The following is a 5,842-nucleotide window of genomic DNA, read 5'->3' as shown; positions in this document are numbered from 1 at the left end:
TTCTCATTGAAATGCCCAATTAGATAAATATTTTCATAGAGTCTTCGGTCTATGAGGATATATTTGATTCAAACCAAGTTGAATTTAAACTGTTATGTGATATCTTTTTAAATAAAAATTTATTTTATGACTCACTTTATACCTCTATTAAAAGCTTTCTAAAGTTTTACTTAGCTGTCCGCCGCTGTCCCAGCTGACTCTGCGCCACTCGTCGCGATGGAGGTCGCCACCAAGTTTGTGGTCCAGAGTCCAACATGGTCTACAGTCCGAGGCCAGCGAGGTGCAGTAAGTACCGGATGACGTGCATCAGCCGCGAAGCCGCAGTCCTCAAGATGCACCCCAGGTCCAAGGGCTTCACCTTCCGGACCGCCCGGCAGGTGCCCGGGCTCGCGGTCGTGCTTGTGGGCTGGGGCGCGAACAAAGGCTCCAGACTGACCGCTGCAGTGCTGGCCCACCGACTGCACCTGTCCTGGCCCACGCGCACCTGCAACAAGGAGGCCAACTACAACGCCTCGCTGACACAGGCAGCCCCGTTAACCTGGGCCTGGTCAAGGAAAGCCAGGAGGTATTCGTGCCCTTCAGCTCGCTGCTGCCCATGGTGGCGCCCGACGACCTCGTATTTGACGTCTGGGCCATAATCGTCTCTGAACCTGGGGGAGGCAATGCAGTGCACACAGGAGCCACAGGAAAAACCGTGGCCGCACCTGGAGGCTCTGCTTCCGCGGCCCTCCGTCTACCTCCCAGAGTTCCTCGCGGCTAACTAACCAGAGCGTGCGGGCCGATACGTCATCCTGGGCACGCGCGCACAGCAGCTGGAGCAGATCTGTACCGACTTCTGCAGCTTCCAGTCCGGCGCCGGGCTGGCTGAAGTCATCGTGCGGAAGACAGCGAATACGGAGCACTTCTCCGAAGTTATCCCGGGCCTCAATGACACCACTGAGAACCTGCTGTGCACCATCCAGCTGGGCCTGGAAGTGTCACCCTCCATGCTGTTTGCGGTGGCCAGCATCTTGGAGGGCTGCTCCTTACTCGGTGGGTCCCCACTGACCATGCTGGTGCCTGGTGCCCTCAAGTTCAAGTGGCAGTGCAGCCTCTTTGTGGGTGGAGACGACTTAAGGTCGGGCCAGACCAAGGTCAAGTCCGTGCTCGTGGATTTGCTTATCTGCTCTGGCCACGAGACCACGTCCATCGTGAGGTACAACCACTTGGGCAACAATGACCGGCAGAACCTATCGACCCTGCCACAGTTCTGCTCCAAGGAGGTGTCCAAGAGCAGCGTGGTGGACGACACAGTGCACAGCAACCCAGCACTCTACTTGCCGGTTGTGGAGCCTGGTCACTGTGTCATCATCAAGTATGTGCCATACGTGGGCGACAGCAAGCGTGCCCTGGATAAGCAATCAGAGCTGATGCTGGACGGTACCAACATGCTGGTGCTAATCAACACGTGCGAGGACTCGCTCCTGGCCGGGCCCATCATGCTGGACCTGGCACTGCTGACAGAACTGTGCCAGGGTGTGAGCTTCTGCACCGACGTCGACCCACAGCCGCAGAGCTTCCACCCCGTGCTGTTGCTGCTCAACTTGGCATCCTCTTCCAGGTGCCGCTTGCGCCACGAGGCAGCCAGGTGGTCAACGTGTCCTTCTGCCCCTGCAGCTGCACGGAGAATATCCTCACAGCCTGTGTGGGACTCTGGCCGCAGAACCACAAGCTTCTGGAGTGCAAGATGGAGTGCCCTGGCCTCAAGGGAGTTGGGCTTGTGGCTGCCACCTGTGCCTTGCAAGAAAGGACCAGTGCCCACCACCCCCAGTGGCTATACTGGTGATGCTAATGGGCACTTGTAGGCTGAGTCACCCCAGATGCCCACCACCTAAGGCCATGGCCATACAGCTCCGCCATAACTCCTGTCCCCATTGCTCCTCAGAACCCAACCCTTCCAGACCCCCCAAAGATAATAAAGCTAGTGCCACTATCAAAAAAAAAAAAGTTTTATGCAGCAAATCAGTAGATTTACAATCACCATCACCAAAACCAAACTAAGTTCTTTAATCAAAACAACAGAGCTTCTTGGTTTTACTATTTTTATCCTATAACAAACAATACTGGGTTAACAAAACAGAAGTTTATTTAAACTATGTTATTGTAATGTGTGAAACATAAAACTAAAAAAATCAAAAAATTTGCGGTCACCACGAGAAACAAGGCATACGCAACAGATTGGTTCTTTCTCCTCTTTTACTATTAATTCACTGACCATCTAAAACAGCTGAATTTACATGCTATTAAATTCATATTGCTCTTAGAACCAAAGGATTAGACTGAGAAAGTCAAAACAAGTTACAAATTATTAAAAGTGATACATACTACAAATGCCACAAGATCCAGAAAATATCATCATAATTTTACCCTAGGCTAATTTTTTTAAAAATTCAGAGTAGCAAGCTGCACTCCCTTAGGCTCATAAAGGCATTTGTAAGGAGGCAGCAATGCCACCCAGCGACGACTCTCACTGGACAGCAGTTGGTGCTTTTAAGCGGAAGTGAATACTTCCTCTTTAGTCGTAGAGACTCAGGCACAGAGTCACCCACGTCTCGGTTTGCCTGTGTCTGCAGAGGCAGCCACCCCCAGAATGCACAGTCTAGTCCAAGCCTGCACAGGCCAGGAACCACTATACCAGGTATTATAGGACTAAATCTTTACGGTCCCCCAGGAAGTTATGGAAATAGAGGTTATTTCAAGAAGTTATCAATCAACAGTGTGACATACTGAAGACCAGTCAATCAGAAGGGAGGAGAGAGAACAGGAGGTGAAAGGCAAGTGAGTAGTCCCTGGCTGGAAATTCCCTTGGTTAAAACTGAATTTTGGAGAGCAGCAGTAGCAGTAGTTGCATATGGGTGTATGTGAGAATCTGTGTGTATTAAGTGACAAGCAACACAGATAAGCCTCTTTGGCTAGTAGCCCAATAGAGTACATTTTGCTGTGAATTCATCTCTGATACAAAAGCATATATCTTTTCTCTCATGTGGGAGGCTCTCAACTAACTTGCTATACCTTCTGTGTACTCAAAAAATATAATCTGAATGATTTCTCCCTTTAAAAATTCCTAGTGCAAATGAGAACATTTTTTTTTGTAGGTATAGAGGAAGAAATTTTACCTCATTAGTTTCTGCCTAATCCAGGTGCTATTAAATTCCATCTGCTGATTAGAGTTGCAATGTGAAAAGAGCTCCACCAAAATATTTCTTGAATTATTCGTCCTTAACCCTAATATGTATTCTGGTTTAAGTGAATGGTTGAATCTGGTCTGGCACTTCTAACAATCAATTAGAGCACTAGTCGTCAAACTGACTGTAGAGACAAAAACAAGAAAAAGAGATCATAAATTTGACTTGCTGTTGTGTTTTGCCCATAATTTATGATTTTTTTCCTTTAAATATACCATTTAAAATTGCTTTAAGTGAGATGCAATGCATTATATACCCAAAAGTTTTATCGTTAAAACATTTTAAAACGTTATTTTAAAAATTTTTTCCAAAAATAAATTTATTGGAAAGTCACATATTAATTGTATCTTTTATATGTAAAAATTATTTTTATTTAACTCATCTATTCTATCTTCTTTTCCACGTAGAATTGCAAGTAGTCTCACGCAGAAGAAAACAAGTTATTTTAAAGAATCATCTAAGAAGTCCCAGCCACAACTACCTTCATTAATTCTTCCCAATATTTCACAATTGTCTTTGTACAGAAATTCTTCCTAATAAGTACATATTCTATTCTTGGATATTTATGATATATACTCAAGGTCATACAGGTGCTAATTATCACTACTATGGCAATCACATTATAATATATAAATGTGTCAAATTAACATGTTGTACACTTTAAATTTACAGTGTTATATGTCAAATATATTTCAGTTTGAAAAAAATACCCAAGATCATTTTCTGAGGTCCTATATTTAAAGAAATTCAATATTAGTTCATCATTCCCTTTCATACACATGAAAATAAGCTTTAAGATGCCTCATGAAGCTTTCCTCTGTAAGGTAAATAATTGTTTCTTTTTTCCAGGTCTTCATTTTAAGCTAAGACAAAGTATTTTATTTACTTAAATATTCATTCATTTGTTCATTTAATATTGGAATCCTTTCTTGATTCCAAAAAAGCTTGAGGCATTTTACAGATTTAAAAGACAATTTTCAGGATAAAGCACAAAGGAAGGCAAAGGCAAGTAAAATATTTAAGTATTAAATAAATGAGTGTCATTATAAAAGGAAGAACAAATGCCTTCGGATATAAGACAGTGAATCTTATTGTACAATTCACCATAAGCTGGTTTCATTTTTTAAAGTTCTGAGATTCCTACAATGGTGAAAATCATTAACTGATGCACCGGAGCTTAAGGTTAACCGTACCACACAGATTCTCAACGTTCTGTTGCCCACTACCTCAGGGACTCTTGGGTAATGGGCTGTCATTGGGTAGTGCCTCAACACAACATATCCAGTACTGCCTGGATAGCAGAGGGATGGGGTCAACAGCGTCCTTTTGCTTAAGAGATCAAGAAGCATCATGGGGGAAAAAAAAAAATCACTCGAGAAACAGAGAAACAAGGCACACATGCTGGGATCAAGCACGGTGAGTCACGTCAGAGAGGCAGGAAGCATGTTCTCTCTCCCCTTTGGTGAGGCAACACATGATATGATAGGAGAGGGCATTTTATGGACCAGGTGAGCTATAGGAGCACAGTAGCCTGGGAAGTGAATCAAACCAGCTCATTCCAGGTGGTGAATGTGGCAGGGCGGATGGAAACCAATAGGATGAAGCTCTTGTCTATGGAGTCATGACTGAACACTTCCAAATCAGAATCCTGCTCAGGTGGATCAATACAGCAGCTCAGCTGGTCAAAGATAGCCTTTCCCCCACCATCCCCACCAGCAGGCCGCTATTAAAGATCATTTTATTAAAGATGTCTTCCCTTTAAAGTCTAAAATGACTGCCACCTGTCACTCTCTAGTACCATATATGCCTTGCCTTTTCTCTTCATAGCACTTACAGTTATTTATACAGCCAACTCTCCTTATCTATAGGCTCTGCATCCAAGGATTCAACCAAGGTGGATCAAAAATATTCGGAAAAGATTATAGAACATTCCAAAAAGCAAAACTTGAATTTGTAGCATGGTGACAACTGTTTACATAGCATTTACATTGTATTGGGTATTATAAATAATCTAGAGATGATTTAAAGTATATGGGAGGGTATGCATAAGTTATATACAAATACTATACCATCTTATGTAAGAGACTTGAGCACCTGAGGATATTGGTATCTAAGGGGGTTCCTGGAACAAATCCCCTGCAGATACCAAGGGATGACTATAGTTATCTGTCTGTGAGTTGACTGCCTATGGGTTGAACTTATATCACTGGAATGTAAATTCCATGTGGACAGGAACTCTGATTTCTTCCCAACAGTATCACTTGTACTTAGAACAGTAATTGGTACTTGTGGTGCTCAATATTTACTTATTGGTTAAAGGAAGGGCTAAATGAGAAACTTTTGATATGCCAGAGTAATTTAAGGCAGGTTGGAGTTTCCAGTTTATAAGTGGAGACTGAACCATGGGAAAATCTATTTGATGTAGTCTGATGAAATACTTCGAGTTCCTAGCCCTGCGAACCGACATTTGAATTTAAGTGTTTAAAATCATCTCAAAGCAAAACTCTACACTTGATCTTCCATCAGAACTGGTGTTTCCTGTCTCATTAAATAGTACCACTCCTCTCTCCAGGTGTGCAAGTCCTCTGTGGTCCTCTTTCCTTCTGTTAGAACGCTCT

The 5,842-nt window shown here is 43.6% G+C and overlaps 1 pseudogene; it reads left to right on the top strand.

Annotated features, from left to right (window-relative positions):
• The first annotated feature begins 216 nt into the window (after positions 1-216).
• Positions 217-1,874, top strand: LOC103081632 (inositol-3-phosphate synthase 1 pseudogene; annotated as a pseudogene).
• The last annotated feature ends 3,968 nt before the right edge of the window (positions 1,875-5,842 follow it).

This window comes from Lipotes vexillifer, unplaced genomic scaffold, assembly GCF_000442215.2.
Source record: "Lipotes vexillifer unplaced genomic scaffold, Lipotes_vexillifer_v1.1 scaffold756, whole genome shotgun sequence".
Lineage (NCBI taxonomy): Eukaryota > Metazoa > Chordata > Mammalia > Artiodactyla > Lipotidae > Lipotes > Lipotes vexillifer.
This window is presented reverse-complemented; position numbering and strand designations above follow the sequence as displayed.